This window comes from Theropithecus gelada, chromosome 6 (genome assembly GCF_003255815.1).
Source record: "Theropithecus gelada isolate Dixy chromosome 6, Tgel_1.0, whole genome shotgun sequence".
NCBI lineage: Eukaryota > Metazoa > Chordata > Mammalia > Primates > Cercopithecidae > Theropithecus > Theropithecus gelada.
The window spans coordinates 175182965-175200903 of record NC_037673.1 but is presented as its reverse complement, the minus strand read 5'-3'; the positions used below and the strand labels follow the sequence as shown (position 1 = coordinate 175200903).

The window sequence follows — 17939 nt, the reverse complement described above, 5'->3', positions numbered from 1 at the left end:
ACATCAGCTTTGCATGGGTCTCAAGGCTACTGGCTGGACTGGAACTTACCCCATGGGCTCTCCTGATTCTCAGCTCTTTGGACTTAGACTGAAACTACACGATGGCTCTCCTGGGTCTCCAGCTTGCCAATTGTAGATCTTGGAACCTTTCATACTTCATAACTGCATGAGCCAATTCCTTCTAATATATCTATATAATGTATCTGTCTATATAATAAATAAATAACTCTATGTACTTACATAACTCGGTATGTTACATCTATCTATCTTAATCTATCTATCTATCTATCTATCTATCTATCTATCTATCTATCTATCTATTCTCTGTGTCTCTGGAGAACCCTGACATAGTAAGCAATCATATCACCTGCAAATGATGAAAGCTATGTATTTTCCAAATCAATCTTGCACTGACTAGTGCCCCCTAGAGAGAATGATAATTGGAATTATTATCTTGCTCTGATTTTAAAGGAAGTAGATACTTCAAATAATTCATCATGGAGTGCAATATTTTCTGTAGGCTTTTAGCAGATAACTTCATCAGTTTAAAGAAGATCCTTAGATTATGAACCATTTAAAATTATGAACGAATATTAGATGTTATCAAATGCTTTTTCTGCATCCATTTAGATAATCATGTTTTTCCTTTAATCTGTTAATGTAGTGAATTACATTAATAGATTTCCTAAGTCATTAATCTGCTAAAGTGCATTTCTGGGACAAACCAGACTTGATGATGACATTTTATGTATTTCAGTGTGCAAATGTTGGACTAGGATTTTTGTATCCATATTCCTTATTTTGACCTGTAATTTTATTACTTGTACTAAGTATTAGTCTCACAAAAGGCATTGTCAGATGTTTTCTTTTCTTCTATTCCGAAATTGTTTGTGAAAAAATATATTTTGTTGCAGCACATGATTCTGTATTGTGGATTAGTTTGATAGTATGTGGAAAGCATCTTGGTTTGTGTGGGATTTTCCCCCCAGCATATTAATATTTTACACTCAAAGTAAGAGGATCTGAATGCAGGCAAAACAACACAGCTGAGAGTACAACTTGAGAATATGGGGCTGTGCCTGTTGTAGCTTTGACTCACAGTCTCTCTCAGCTTAGTGTGACCCCTTGTTCTCTCACAAACACTTCTGTTTGGTCTTCATAACTCAGTGGCATTAACCCTTCAATACATCCTTTCCCTCCAACATACTTTCATCTTTCTTAAAAGGTCAAGTTCTCAGTTTATTATAGTATGTATGTATAGATATGCACATATGTACTTATGTTTTTAACAATTTATTATGCCCTTTTAACTTTGCTGTTATTTTTCATTAGGATTGTGGTTTTCACTGGTGTTCTGGTTCCAAACCTCCTTATGTTTTGAATAGTCTGTTACAATCCTATTATTCCAATACCTCTGTTTATGTTTTGTCTGCAGTACAACACAAGAATTTTCAGAAATACCTATACTGTGGTCTAGCAGAAACACCTTATTCATTCCTTGATTATTTTGTGGCATTTGTCTGAGCCTGGATCTCCACTTGCTGTCCCCTCTGCTTGGTAGCCATCAACATTTCTTTTTTTCACACATTTCTTCTAGTCTCTGCCCAAGTATTTCCTACCATAAAGGCCTTCTATATACCGAACTTGACATCCACATGCAAAAGGATGAAGTTGGATCCCTACCTCACATCATATACAAAAATTAACTCCACATGGATCAAAGACCTAAATATGAGAGCTAAAGCAATAGAAAACTATATAGGTGGTGGTTCCCCAACACTGTGAATGCCCTATGATTATAGAATGGAAAACTACAACAACCAATCAGGCAGGAGTACTCATGGCCAAGCCCTTTTAGGAATAAAGATTTGGGTAGCCCCACCACGTTAAGATCCACGACCAGCTGAAGTGTGTGCTAAGGGCAAGAGGAATATGGAATAGGTAGTGGAAGAAGATAGTAATAAGTACTACCTATGACTACATGACCAGTGATAGAAATGAGGACTGTACTTGAGTATTTTTTCCTTGTTTGGTTATGAATGTGTTTTGATAATATTTCTTCCCTATCTTATCCCTCATCATGTAACATACAATGTGTTGACTTTATGTCATAGTATTTAAGTATGGTTAACTTTACATCATAGTATTTAAGTTAATGGACATCAAGCAGAAGAGCAAACATCACCTAAAGACTTTTCATCTTCTGGGGAAAGGATTAGTGCACTTTCAGTTGTATGCAGGGATTTATCATGTTAGGCAGAAGCATGACCTTTAGTTGTCTTGATTTGGAGATTAAGTATGGTTTAAGTGCTACATATGCATGCCAAGTTGACAAGTGGTAGACTTCTGATGATTAATTCTATGTGTCAACTTGTCTAGCCCAGAATACTGATATTTAGTTAAATATTATTTTAGATGTGTCTGTGACAGTGTTTTTGGATGATATTTACATTTAAAACAGTGGGCTTCGAGTAAAGCAGATTGCCTTCCATAATGTGGGTGAGCCTCATCCAATCAGTTGAAGGCTGAATAGAACAAAAAACAGACCTCACCAGAGCAAGAAGGAATTCTGCCAGCAGATGGCCTTCGGACTTGAATGGCAACACTGACTCTTCCTGGGGATCCAGACTGCCAGACTGGCTAACCTCCATAATCACACAAGCCAATTCCTTAAAACAAACCCCTCTCTCTCTCTCTCTTTCTCTCTCTGTGTGTGTGTGTGTGTGTGTGTGTGTGTAAGAGTTCTGTACAAATTTTAAATGTTAGGCCCTTATCAGATGTATAGAATGTATCAAATGTTTAAAAATATTTTCTACTGTTCTCTAGTTTCCTTTTTTAGTTTCTTGATAGTTTTCTTCGATGGCAAAAGTTTTAAGTTTTGTTTTTAATTTGCTTGGTTTAATGAAAAGTTTCCAATTTATTTCTTTCAGTGTTTGTGCTTTTCATACCATATCTAAGAAATTGTTGTCTAATCCAAGGGTATAATGATTTACATCTATGTTTTACTCTAAGAGTTCTATAGTTTTAAATCTTACATTGAAGTCTGAACCATTTTGATTAAATTTTGTGTATGATGTGAGGGAACAGTCCAGATTCATATTTTTGCATGTATATCCAGTTATCCCAGCACCAGTTGTTAAGAGACCATTTTTTTCCACATTAAATGGTTTCACCACCCTTGTCAAAAATCAATTGGCTGTAGGTTTTGATTCCTTCCTTGAAAATCAATTGACTGTAAATGTGTTAGAATATATTTTTGGACTCCTAATTTTATTCCGTTGATCTAGATATCCTTATGCCCATACCACACTGTTTTGATCAGGGCCCCTTGCAATTCCATATATATGTGAAGATTTGCTTTGCCATTTCTGAAAAATATTAAATCTTCCAATCCATGAACACAGGGTATCTTTCTATTTATTTTTTCTTTAATTTATTTCAGCCTTGTTTTATAGTTACTAGTGCCCAAGTCTCTCACTTTCTTGGTGAAATTTATTGCTAAGTATTTTATTCTTTTGAATACTGTTGTGAAAGGAATTTGTTTTTAATTTACTTTTGAACTTAATTTAATTTACTTTAATGTAATTTACTTAATTTTATTTTATTTTATTTTATTTTGAGACGGAGTCTGGCTCTGTCGCCCAGGCTGGAGTGCAGTGGCGCGATCTCGGCTCACTGCAAGCTCCGCCTCCCGGGTTCCCGCCATTCTCCCGCCTCAGCCTCCCAAGTAGCTGGGACCACAGGCGCCCGCTACCGCGCCCGGCTAGTTTTTTGTATTTTTTAGTAGAGACGGGGTTTCACCGTGTTAGCCAGGATGGTCTCGATCTCCTGACCTCGTGATCCGCCCGTCTCGGCCTCCCAAAGTGCTGGGATTACAGGCTTGAGCCACCGCGCCCGGCCCTTAATTTTTTATTTACTTTTTTTTTCTTTTTTTTTTTTTGAGACTGAGTCTCGCTCTGTCGCCCAGGGCGGTGGCGCCATCTTGGCTCACTGCAAGCTCCGCCTCCCGGGTTCCCGCCATTCTCCTGCCTCAACCTCCTGAGTAGCTGGGACCACAGGCACCGCCACCACGCCCGGCTAATATTTTTTATTTTTAGTAGAGACGGGGTTTCACCGTGGTCTTGATCTCCTGACCTTGTGATCTGCCCACCTCCTCGGCCTCCCAAAGTGCTGGGATTACAGGCGTGAGCCACCGCACCTGGCCTTTTTATTTACTTTTGAGCTTATTGCTGATGTATAGAAATATAACTTATTTTCATATATTGATCCAATACCCTGCAAATTTGATGAATTAATTTATTAGCTGTAGCAGGATTTTTTTTGTACATTCTTTGTGATTTCCCAAATAAAGGATCATGTCATCTCTGAATAGAGAGTTTTACTTCTTCTTTTCCAGTGTACATGTCTTTTATTTCTTTTTCTTGCCTAATTGCTCTGGCAGGAACTTCTGGTACAAAGTTGAATAGCAGTGGGGAAAGTGGGCATTCTTGTGTTGCTCCTGATTTTAGGGGGAAAGCTTTCATCTTTTACCATTGAGTATGTTAGCCACGAGTTTTTCATAAATTGCCTTTATTGTGTTGAATGAGTCCCTTTTTTATTCCTAGTTTTCTGAGTGTTTTTATTCTAAAAGTATATTCAATTTTTAAAAAATGCTTTTCCTGCATTGATTGAGATTGATTGAGATGCTCATGTGACTTTTTTCCTTCATTCTAGTAATGTGGTGAGTTATAGTGATTGATTTTCATATGTTGAACCACCTCTGCATTTCTGAGATTAATCTCACATGCTCGTGGTGCATAATCCTTTTTATACGCTGCTGGATTCAGTTTTCTAGTATTGTGTTGATGATTTTTTGCATCTATATTCATAAGTGATATTGATCTATAGTTTACTTGTATATCTTTGTCTGGCTTGGTACCAGGTTAATGTGGACCTCATATATAGAATGGTTGAGGAAGTGTTCTCTCTTCTTTTGTTGTTGTTCTGGTGTTTTTTATTTTGTTTTGTTTTGAAGAGTTTGAGAAGGATGAGTGTTAATTCTTCTTTAACTGTTTGCTAGAACTCACCCAGTGAAACAAAGTTTTTCCTTTTTTGGGAGATTTTTGATTACTGATAACAATCTGTTGTCAGTCTGTTAAGATTTTCTTTCTTTTTCGAGACGGAGTCTCACACTGCGCTCCAGGCTGGAGTGCAGTGGTGCGATCTCAACTAACTGCAAGCTCTGCCTTCTGTGCTCACGCCATTCTCCTGCCTCAGCCTCCCAAGTAGCTGGGACTACAGGCACCCACCACCAAGTCCGGCTAATTTTTTGTATTTTTAGTAGAGACGGGGTTTCACCGTGTTAGCCAGGATGGTCTCGATCTCCTGGCCTCATGATCTGCCCGCCTCGGCCTCCCAAAGTGCTGGGATTACAGGCATGAGCCACGGCGCCCTGCTAGGTCTGTTAAGATTTTCTATTTTCTTCTTGAGTCAGTTTGGTAGTTTGTGTGTTCCCAGGAATGCGTTCATTTCTTCTAGGTTATCTAATTTGTTAGCATACAATTGTTTGTAGTATTCTCTTATAACTATTGTTATTCCTCTATGGTCAGTAATAATGTCCCCACTTTTATTTCCAACTTTTAGCACTGGGGGAGCACCAAATTAGGTAAAATAAAGATCTACCTTTCAAGCAGGGTCTTCCAGCGAACCATCACGTGGGTCTGACAGTGACAGCTTTGCAGCCTTATGTTTTAGGGGAGTCTCATAAGCAACAGTAAACTAGATTTGGTTTCACAAAAACTTGCAATTTTTGTCTCTTAACTGAAACATTTAGCAGAATTACATTTATTTGAGTTACTAAGATACTTCAGTTTAGTTCTCACATCTTACTTTTTACTTTCTAATTGTCATACTTTTTTATGTTTTAAAATATTTGTGAAAAGTAACACATAAATTCTTTTTAAAATGCAAGACCAAGAGTGTTCAGTGTAACAGAAGAGTGTAAATAAAACACCCGCATACCCCTCACAACCCACAGGCACTCTCACGAGTCACCTCCCAGTCATGATCCTTCTTTGCATTTCTTTGTGCTTTTACTACTGAAGTGTGCATCTCTAAACACTGTGATTTACTTTGCCTGTTTATGGATACTATGTAAAATGGAATTACAGTATGTGTATTCAATTATGTGGAAGATTAATCTGTGCTATTATGTGTCATTTTGGCTCGCTCCTTTTTCTATATAATATTCCATTTCAGTGCATGGAATACCACAAGTTATTTATTCATTCTACAATGTACCTTTGATTTGTTCCATTTTTTTCTCCGATAAATAACAGTACTTTGAATGTTCCTGTGCATATATCTGTGCATTCATTTCTCTAGGGAATATACCTACAAATATAATTGCTGAGACCTAGGGCATGTATCTCTTCGACTTTAGTAAATAATTCAAGACTGTGTTCTTGCAAATTGCACCAATTTACCCTCCTACTGGCAGTGTATGAGGGTTCCTATTTTTCATCACCCTTAACACAGGGAATTTTGAATCTTTTCAATTTTAGCCTTTCTTCTGGATAGTTCATTGTGGTTTTAATCTATATTTCCCTAATTTTTAATGAGGCTAAATGTTTTTCATTTTGTTATTGATATTTTGATACCGTTTTTTGTGAACTGACTGCTCAAATCTTTTACCCATTTTTCTAATGTGTAATTTGTGTTTTTATTATTGATTCCTAGAAGTTCAGTCTGCATTCTGAAGATGAGCGCTTCGTTGGTTATATGGGTTGTAAATACCTTCTCCCACTTGGTGGCTTTGCCTTTTCACTCTCTTTATAGTGTCTTTTCCTCTTGTTTTGTTTTCTAGAAAAGTAGTGTTATGAACTCTTATAAACCTATCATCTAGCTTTGATCATTATCAACACTTCATCCTCATGCTTATGCTGTCTGTAAGACAGTTCTTAATTTTAGGGTTATCAAATGTATAGTTCCTTTCTTTTATGATTAGTATTATTTGTGTGTGTTCAGTTTAAGATATCTTTCCCTAAGGTCATGAAATACTCTCACCTACAATCTTTGACCTATTTATTCATTTGTGATGTGGTTTACCTCTGTTCCCCATGCAAATCTCATGTTGAAATGTGATCCCGAGTATTGGAGGTGGGGCCAGGTGGGAGGTGATTGGATCACGAGGGCCGACTTCCCCCTTGCTGTTCTCCTGACAGTGAGTGAGCTCTCACAAGGTCTGGATGTTTAAACATGTGTAGCACTTCTCCCTTCTCTCTCTTCCTCTTGCTCTGGGCACGTGAAGACATGCCTGCTTCTCCTTCCCCTTCTGCCATGATTTTAAGTTTCCTGAGGTCTCCCCAGCTGTGTTTCCTGTAGAGCATGTGGAACTGTGAGTCAATCAAAACTTTTTTCTTCATAAATTATCTAATCTCAAGTAGTTCTTTACAGCAGTGTGAGAACAGACTAAGGCAGTTTGCATTTCCCGTTTAGGTAAATAACGCATCTGAATTGGTTTTGGTGTGTGGAATGAGGTAGGGGTGTAGTTCCATTTATTTTCATAGGGGCACCCAATTTTCCCACTTCATTGATTGAAAAGACTGTCTTTTACCCACAACTCTGTGGTGTCATCAGTCCCAGTCTTTTTCTCTTGCTGTGTGTGTGAGTGTGTGTGTGTGTGTGTGTGCGCGTGCATGTGTGCATGTGTGTGTGTGTGTGTGAGCGTGTGTGCTGCTGTGGCCTCCAGCTGGCCCTCCAGAGCCCTGTCTCAGGCTTCGTGGCTGGGGTCGTTGGGGATCCTGAGCTAAACTGATGCTGATCACGACAATCCCGCTCACACAACTGCCCAGGGGCTTCCATCCCCAGCGGAGCCCACGAGGCTGACTCTGGCTGTTGCCTGCGATGGTGTCCGTGCCACAGTGGCAGAGGTCGACAGTTATGACAGAGGGGCAAAGCCGAAAATGTTTACTCTCGGGTTTTCTATTGCTGCTGTAACAGTTGCCACAAACTTAGTTCATGAAAACAATGCAAATTTATTCTCTCACAGTCTGAAAGAAATCAGGGTGTCAGCAGGACTGTCCCCGTCCAGAGGCTCTTGGGGAGACCCATTTCCTTGCCTTTCCCAGGTGTCAGAGCTGCCTTCCTTGGCCCTTTCTGCATCTTCAAAGCCTACATGTAGCATCTTTGCATCACTCCCTGCTGCCATCTTCATGGCACCTTCTCTTATTCATAAGGGCGCTACAATTACATGGGGCCCAAGTGACAATTCAGTCTTACAACCTTAATGTGATCACATCTATAACGTCCCCTTTGCTGTATAAGGTAGCCTTCACAGGTTCTGGGAATTAGAACTTGGACAGAAGCAAGGGTATCATTCAGCCTACACATGGCCCTTTAGGATAAGGTTTTCTTGGCTGGGCATGGTGGCTTATGCCTGTAATCCCAGCACTTTGGGAGGCTAAGGTGGAAGGACTGCTTGAGCCCAGGAGGTGGAAGCTGCAGTGAGCCATGATTGGGCCACTGCACCATTGCACTCCAGCCTGGGTGACAGTGAAACCCTGTCAAAAAAAAAAAAAAAATGTCAAAAAGACAAGTTTTCTGAGCCATGTTCTGAGTAGATGTTCACTGCATATCTGGGATAACTTCTCTGAGATTTATTCTATGGCCTTGTTGTATAGCACTTTGATTTCTCTAATTTTGAAGAAAACTTGTGTTCTGGTTAAAGATTTTCCTATTTAAAAAACAACAAAACAGGCCAGGTGCGGTGGCTCATGCCTGTAATCTCAGCACTTTGGGAGGCCGAGGCGGGCGGATCACGAGATCAGGAGATGGAGACCATCCTGGCTAACAGGGTGAAATCCCGTCTCTACTAAAAATACAAAAAATTAGCTGGGTGAGGTGGCGGGCTCCTGTAGTCCCAGCTACTCGGGAGGCTGAGGCAGGAGAATGGCGTGAACCCGGGAGGCGGAGCTTGCAGTGAGCCAAGATTGCACCACTGCACTGCAGCCTGGGAGAGAGCAAGACTCCGTCTTAAAAATAAATAAATAAATAAATAAAATTAAATTAAATTAAAAATAAAAAAATAAAGAAATAAAAAGTAAAGCAATATCCCCTAACTAATGGGTTCCTTAAAAATGAAGTTTCTCAAATATATTTCATGCTTGAAATCCCTCATTGCCCGTGGAAAGGCAGCTTAAATAAAACACAACCTTTATAAACCAGTCTCTGGTGCATTTAAACATTTCTGTTTCAAAACGGAGGCACTTCCTCCATTATCAAAACTGTGAGCCCAAAAGATGGTGTTCATATTGAACTTCAAGTCAATGCCAGTTACAATCAATAAAAACCCTAGGGACTGGTATCACGAAAGCGGATGAATTCTAAACCCCGATATGATGAGTCAATTCCTTTGGAAAGCTGTTTGGGCCTTTCACTTAGGATAAGATTCAGATTTGATCAAATTACTTTATAATTTTCCTTTTGAAAATACTCCTTCATTTATATAATGTCATAAGCAGGCAAAACTGTACCACAGGTTATTTAGGAATAGATGCTTATTTTATTATGCGTTCCAAATTAACCTACGCTTGATGCATTTCATTGTTGTTGTTGTTAGTTTTGAGACAGAGTCTCGCTCTGTCACATGGGCTGAAGTGCAGTGGTGCGATCTTGGCTCATTGCAACCTCCACCTCCTAGGTTCAAGTGACTCTCCGGCCTCAGCCTCCCAAGTAGCTGGGATTACAGGCATGCACCACCACGTCCGGCTAGTTCTGTAGTTTTAGTAGAGATGGGGTTTCACCATATTGGTCAGGCTGGTCTCGAACTCCTGACCTCAAGTGATCCACCACATCGGCTTCCCAAAGTGCTGGGATTACAGGCGTGTGCCACGGTGCCTGGCCCGCTTGCTGCATTTCTATGTACCACACTCATGTAAGCTGTGAACCACAGCCGGCCCACTGTGAACCACCAGCGTTTTGCAGTAGCTGTTTCCGATTGAACTTTGCATTTCAATAGCTACAGTACTTTGCATTTGGCAGTCAGCTGGGAGGAACAGGCCCTGCTTCTTCGGGCTGTTCTATATGGCGGCAGGTTGCACCAGGAGAAACGCTTGGCTCAAGCAGGACTGGAGCAGGCTGAGTTCGCACCCAATGCCTGCGCTTACCTACACTCACCTCAGAACCCCTGTGATGAGTTACTGCTGTCTCAAGGCTAAGGCCTGGCAGCCTTGGGAGGGAACACATCTGCAACATCTTTACATGGCGTAATAGGTGGAATTGTGCCCCCAACAATGCTGAAAAACATTCATGTTAAAGTCCTAACCGCCCCAGGACCTCAGAATATGGTTGTATATAGAGACAGGGTCTTTACAAAGGTACTCAAGTTTAACAGAAGTCACTGGGGCGAACCCTAATCCAATATGACTGGTGTCCTTTAAAGAAGAGGAACTTTGGGGCCAGGCGCGGTGGCTCACAGCCGTAGGCCCAACACTTTGGGAGGCCGAGGCAGGCGGATCACTTGAGGTCTGGAATTCGAGACCAGCCTGGCCAACATGGTGAAACTCTGTCGCTATAAAACCCTGTCTAATACAAAAATTAGCTGGGTGTGGTGGCGCACGCCTGTAGTCCCAGCTACTTGGGAGGCTGATGAAGAGAATGGCTTGAATCCGGGAAGCAGAGGTTGCAGTGAGCCAAGATTGTGCCATTGCACTCCAGCCTGGGCAACAGAGCAAGACTCCGTCTCAAAAAAAAAAAAAAAAGAGGAACTTTGGGTGGGGTTCAGTGGCTCGTACCTGTAATCCCACTTTGGGATGCCTAGGCAGGAGGATCTCTTGAGGCCAGGGGTTCAAGACCAGCCTGGGCAAGTAGACCTTGTCTCTAGAAAAGAAATTTTAAAAGAGGAAATTTTGGACACAGACAGGTACAGAGAGAAGACGACGTGGAGACAGGAAGAAGACAGTGATCTATACACCAAGGAGAAGGGCCCGGGACACACCCTCCCTCCCAACCCTCAGAGGGAACCAATGCTGCTGACACCTGATGCTGGACGTCTAGGTTCTGAATCGCAAGACAAAAGATGTCTGTTGTTTAAGCCACCCAGCCTGTGGTACTTTGTTATGGAAATCGTAGCACACTAAAACACAGGGTAAGAGACACCTGTTTCCAGAGGAATTCCAGAACTGGAATTCTCCTAGAACAAAAAAGCACATGGCTCAATATACACAAATTGCAATCTCTGTAACTGTTTCCCTTCCTTTTCTACCCAGATGACATCTGGACAGAAAATGGAGAGAAAGTCTCTATCCACGATATCATCTTTACAGCCTAGTGAGCAACAAACAGCCGGGCTCGGGGAGCCGGGCGCAGCTCCACTAGCCCCACCCACCATGCTGTTGGATGTTTGCACCCCGGGCAGTCTGGTTCCTTACCTCATTGTGCTTCTCCCCACTTCGGTTTCCTCATCTGCAATATGGGGGTAGTACTAACACCTACTTCAGCGTGGCATTGTGAGAATTAAGGAGAGGTATATATATGAGAGCTCTCATCACCTACTGTAATAATTTTACTACTACTCTGTTCCTAACCAGCCTCTTAAGAGAAATATACAAAAGCTTTGACACTAGGATTAGAAACACTGAATTGAGATCGGGTGCGGTGGCTCACACCTGTAATCCCAGCACTTTGGGAGGCCGAGGCAGATGGATCATGAGGTCAGGAGACCGAGACCATCCTGGCTAACATGGTGAAACCTTGTCTCTACTAAAAAAAAACAAAAAAAAAAAAAAAAAAAAGAGCTGGGCGTGGTGGTGGGCACCTGTAGTCCCAGCTACTTGGGAGAATGGCGTGAACCTGGGAGGCGGAGCTTGTAGTGAACCAAGATCGCACCACTGCACTCCAGCCTGGGAGACAGAGCCAGACTCTGTCTCAAAAAAACAAAACAAAACAAAAATTGAATTGAAATTGTAAAACACTAGAATTTGCCATATCGTTTTCCACTTAAAAGATGTGGACACTGATGACCGGGCGCAGTGGCTCACACCTGTAATCCCAGCACGTTGGGAGGGTAAGTTGGGTGGATCACGAGGTCAGGAGTTCGAGATCAGCCTGGCCAATATGGTGAAACCTGTCTCTACTAAAAATACAAAAATTAGCTGGGCGTGGTGGCATGTGCCTGTAATCCCAGCTACTCAGGAGGCTGAGGCAGGAGAATCTCTTGAACCCGGGAGGCAGAGGTTGCGTCACTGCACTCCAGCCTGGGCAACAGAGTGAGACTCTGTCTCAAAAAAAAAAAAAAAAGAATGTGGACACTGAGGCTAAATAAAAGTACAAAGACTTGCTCAAGGTCACCTTGATAAAAAGTGACGGGGCCAAGATTTAGACCTGGGCTCTGTAGCCCTGAGTGTGCACTGAACCACCAACCCGCAGTGCCACTGGGTGCCCTTTGCTCTTTCCCCCGGATGCCTCAGGCCCAGTCAGAGGGCTATGGAGGGAGTTGTGTCCCCCACATTCTTACGTGGAAGCCCTGCTGTCAATGTAAGTGCTGTGAAAGCAGGGCTGCAACAGGTGATTAGGTTAGATGAGTCGCTAGGGTGGAGCCCTAATCTGACAGGACTGGTGGCCTCAGGAGCAGAGGACAAGAGGACTCTCCCTCCTCCTGCACGCATCAAGAAAAAGCCACATGAGGATGCAAGGAGAAGAGGATGGTCTGCAAGCCAGTGAAAGGCCTGCCCCAGAACCCACCACGCTGGCACCCTGATCGCAGACGCCCAGCCTCCGGAGCTGTGGGAAGATAAATCTCTGTTCTTTAACCCTCTGTCTGTGGGGCTTTGTTACAGCAGCCCAGCTGAGGGAAACAGCCACATGGTCTGCAAAGCTGTGGGATGTGAGCACAGGGCAGTGCGTTTGTGGCATCCAGACCCACACTGTGCAGTGGTGAAGTTCAGTGAACAGAAGCTTGTGACAGGCTCCTTTGACAACACTGTGCTTGCTGGGAACGGAGTTCTGGAACCAGGACCCAGCACTTTCACAGGCACATGCGGGCAGTGTTTAGTGTGGACTACAGTGATATCTTGGTGAGTGGCTCTGCAGCCTTCACTGTGACAGGATGGACTGTATCCACCGGGGCCTGCCTGAGCACACCCACTGGGCACACGGCATGGGTCACCAAGGTAGTTCTGCAGAAGTGCAAAGTCAAGTCTCTTGCACGACCCTGAAGACCACATCCTCTTAAGTGCAGGCAAATATGAGATTAGATTTGGCCAAATGGGAGAGAAATCAGCTGCAAGCCTTAAAGCCATTGCCTTGTCTCCGAGGATAGAAGTATCCGCCTGCAGACAAGACTTCATGGTGATGGCAAATACACTGTCTGTAGTTCAGCACTCGGCCTCTGCCAGCGGGACTCTGCCAACAGTGACGATATTCTCAGGGTCATCACGACTCCTGAGATAGCAAACGTGGCCCTGCTTGACTTTGGAAATATTGTTGTCCTACTGTTTGACGGCTGCCACCTGTACATCATGGACTTGCAGACACAGAGCCTGATCAGTCGCTGGCCTCTTCCAGGGTACAAGAAATCAAAGACAGGCTCAAGCTTCCTGGCAGGTGATGCGTCCTGGCTGAACGGACCGGATGGGCACAATGACGTGGGCTGGGTCTTTGCCACCAGTATTCCTGACCACAGTATTCACCCGGTGTGGAAGGAACACAGCTGACACCACGAGCCGCCACCACGGATTGACTTTGGGTGCCAGGGCCGTGGGTTTTGGGTGCAACCTCTATGGCAGCTGACTGCTTGGACCAAAGTTCTCACCTAACGGTATCACTCAGTGCACATCATTTATCTGTGTTTGCCGGGAGGCCAGGGCTTGGGGTGGGGGAGAGCGTGTTTTATTGACACACATGTAGCATGTTAATGGGTACAGCATGGACTTCATTTGTACTTAGTTATGTTGGTGATTGTAAAAGGATCCATTTCGGGTCATCTTTCTTGGTGGAATACTGGTTTTATACAAAGAAAGTTAAATGATTTGTTAATCTGCCGGTTGATTGCCTGTGAAATCACATTGTCTGTTATTAAAGCTTTTCATCATTAAAAAAAAAAAAAAAACTCTGTTCTTTGACCCTCTGTCTGTGGGACTTTGCCATGGCAGCCCAGCGGAGGAAAACAGTCGCAGGGTCAGGGAACAACAGGACTTCTTCTCGGGGCAACCTTTTAAATGAAGTCCTGCACACTTTGTAAAAATTCTGTGCTACTTCATCGAGCCTGAGCAGCTGTATCAGGATGCTGTAAAAGGGCCCTATGGCCTGTGGGCGGGTGAGCCCAGCAGACATTCTCCCTGACCAGGGAGGCTGGAAAGGTGGCTGCTTGTCCTGGTACAGCTCTGAGGAGGTCTGGCAACGTCTCTTCATCCAGACCCTGTTCCCTTTCTTCACCCTTGAAGTTCTAGCCAGGCTGCTCTTTTTTTGGCGGGGGATGGTGGGGGGCGGGGCAGGGATAGGGTCTCACTCTGTTGCCCAGGCTGGAGTGCAGTGGCACAATCCTAACTCACTGCATCCTTGACCTCCTGGGCTCAGGGGATCCTCCCACCTCAGCCTCCCGAGTAGCTAGAACCACAGGCGTGCACCACCATGCCTGGTTAATTTTTGTATTTTTTTGTAGAGACGGGATCTTGCTATCTTGCTCAGGCTGGTCTCAAACTCCTGGGCTCAAGTGATCCTCCCACCTCAACCTCCCACAGTGCTGGGAGTACAGGCAGGAGCCACTGCGCCTGGCCTGCTTCCTTCTTGGCTGATGGGTCCACCAGCAGCACCAGTCCATGCGGAGGCAGCAGCACCGCTGGTGTTCGTGGCTGGAAAAGCTGGTCCCAGTGCAGTGGATCACGTGGCAGGTGAGCGCTGGAGAGCGCAGTGAGGAGGCCAGGGGCCAACGGAGAAGCCTGCAGGGAGGTGACCCTGGGTCTTGGTGACAGCCAGGGCCCACACGCATGCCCTGCTGCCTGGAGGAGCTCATGGCTCCCCTTGGAGGTGTGAGGGTGCATGAGAGCGCAGGCTGGCAGGGCTGAGTGCATTGGGAGGCTTACCTCCCACACACACCCCACATTGCTCCACACAGGACATTCCGGAAGGGATCAGGTGGCCTTCCCAGGTACAGACCCCAAGCTTTTCAACATCCCTGTGCCAGAGTCCATGCTAGATGTACCAGTTCACCCACAAAACATGTTCCCAACAAAAGAGAGGGTGGAATATGTCTAACATCCCAATCCTGGCATCGGAAGCTTTGAGTCCAACCATTAAACGAGCTTTAAATTAATTTTGCAGTTAGAATGGTCTGGTTGTTAGATGTGGGGGCTAGTCTGGAGGCTCTACTGAATGGCCTGGCTCTGGGGTTAAAAGTGTGGACACAAGCTGAAGGCAGCAGCTGGGATTTTAGTTTCCTGTGTGCTTGTCAACGGCAGCACCTGCTGCTGAATCACAGACACGGTGTGAAGGCTGCATGGGTTTTCCAGGCCACAGGCATCTGAGCGGTATGGCCATGGGGCTGCCCCGCCTCTTTGCCTCTCTTCTCATCTGTGCGAGGTGCACTTTGGCCTTCTGCCCCTGCACGGGGCTGAATAAGTTATGGTGAATGTTCCCTCCTTCCTCCATCCTTGTTTTGGGCCCCTCTGCTGCCTACTCTCCTTCTTCTCCTCTAACTCCTCGGCCACCCCCTCCCAGTCTCCTTACATCTGCTCAGACTCTCATGTTGGGGTTCTTGGGGCTCCATCCTCACTGTCTGTCCACACTCTCAGCCCCAGTGAGCTCCTGTGTTCCACCTCTTTAAACACCACCATGGTGATCCCACCTCAGCTTTCTCTCCCACCCTGGCCTCTTCCCTCAACTCCAGGCTCATGAATCATGAAGCCTCTGCTTTCCTGCGTCCAAACCCGAACTCTTGGCTTCTGCCCTCCTTGACCTGCTCAGCTCTGTCTCTGGTTCTCATATTCTCAGGGAATGCCCCAGCAGCAATGCCATTCTCCACGCCTCCAAGAGCCCAATCTCCATCAGCCTAAAATCCTGCCACCCCCCTCCCCTTCTCCTCCAGCCCCCTGCTCACAGGTGTGTGCGCCTCCCTCCTACAGGTGAGGACCCCCTGCCAGTCCCCCAGCTGCTGCCCCCGCTTCCTGATGGTCTGTCCTCCAGGCAGCGGCAGTGGCTGCCTTGGTCACGCCAAGCAGGAGGCTGCTGAGTGCTGGGAGCCGTCAGGCTCATCCTGAACAGGGAAGGGCCCATCCACCTCCCAAACCCAGTTTACGCAGTCCTTTGCAATGTCAGGCTCAGGGCCTGGCACCAGCTAAGCTCCCCACCCTTCCCACTGTTAAATGGATAGGAGCAGCGCTAGACCCAGCCTGTTGACTCTGGGCTTCCACCAGGAGACGTGGTTCTGGCCGTAGAAACTATCTGGGCTTGGGAGAGGTGGGGGAAGAGAAAAAGGTGGCACGTTTCTTGCTTGCTCCCTCTGCCAGCCTTGTCCAAATCCCCCCAGCCACCCTAATCCAGCCTGTCTAATGGAACCCAAGCTGGCTCAGGCCCTCGTACGAGGACCCTGCTAATCCCTGTGGCTAGGAGCTCACCACCTGTCTCCAGGATGCCCTTTGCTCTCTTGGCATCAGAGAGCCAAATCCCGGGCCTCAGATGGGGGTGGTGATAAAAGCGTCTTTTGGCCAAGCCCCCTCACCTTGGCCTCCACGATGAGGTGGGGAGTTAGGTACAGAGAGTATTGGCACAGTGTGCACCACAGCTCCAGTAGCTGCCCCAGACCCAGAGCCCAAGCAGACTTATATGCAGCCAGAACAACCCCGTGGGGTTCCATCCGCGCGTGCAATAGGGGGAGTGGGAGCTGCAAGGAGAGCCGGGCTCTCCCCGCCTTCTATCCAAGGCCGTGTGGCCTGGTTGTTTCATGCCATTCTGGGTGTGAATCCTGATGCCAGTTGCCTGCCCTTGGGCAAGTCAACTCACTCCTTGAGGGCTGTTTTTGTAAGTTCGCTAACACTAAAGGCTTCTCCCTCCTGGTCCCTTCTTGCCCCTTGCTCTTCCTCCTCTTGCTCAGGCCCTCCCAGCTCAGGTAGCCCCTGCCCCCTGCAGGGTTTTGCAAGGAGAAAGCTGAAATACCTTAGGCAACTGCAGTCAAGAGCACTGGTGGCCAGGACAGAGAGAGAGAGACAGAAAAGGGGTCAGGGACAGAGAGAGATAACGGCAGGGAGAGACAGGAAGGCACAGAGACAGACAAGATTTCCAAGAAGAGGACAGAGGCAGAAAGCCAGGGAGAGACTGAGGAACAGAGACCTAGAAGCAGAAGAAGACTGAGAGAGAGAGATGGACAGAGACTATGCATCAGACACAGCCCCAGAGAGACAGCCAGAGTCCGAGTCAGACGCAAACCAAAGACAGGAAAACAGGAAACAGACCCAGAGATTAGGAGAGGGAGGGGAAGGAGACGCGGGGAGAGCCAGCACCGCCACCCCCCACACTCAGGAGGGGTCTCCACCCTCGGAGCGGCCCCTCATCCCTCCCTAGAATCCTTAAATCCTCTCTCGCTCGGGGCCTCGGCGGCATCTGTCACAGACTTGTCCTGAACCCACAGCGGCTGGCGCAGGTGACTGGCTGGGGAGGGAGCCCGGGTGTGCGCTGGGAATGGACCCGGAGGAAGAAGGACCAGGCTGTCGGGAAGTGGCAGGGCTGGAGGGGTGGAGGCAGTGGTCGGGCGGGACCCCGGGCGATACGGTTCAGCGCCTTTAAGAGAGAGCCGGAGGCCTGGGCAGGCCGGCTGAGCTAACTCCCCAGAGCCAAAGTGGAAGGCGCGCCCCGAGCGCCTTCTCCCCAGGACCCCGTGTCCCTCCCCGCGCCCCGGGCCTGCGCTCTCCCTCCCCAGCCCTCAGAGCGTTCCCGCCCCTCTGTCTCCCCGCAGCCCGCTAGACCAGGCG

General features: G+C 46.1%; 1 pseudogene; it reads left to right on the top strand.

The window, feature by feature from the left end:
- LOC112627117 overlaps positions 1-13691 on the top strand; it is a 30201-nt pseudogene extending 16510 nt beyond the window's left edge.
- The last annotated feature ends 4248 nt before the right edge of the window (positions 13692-17939 follow it).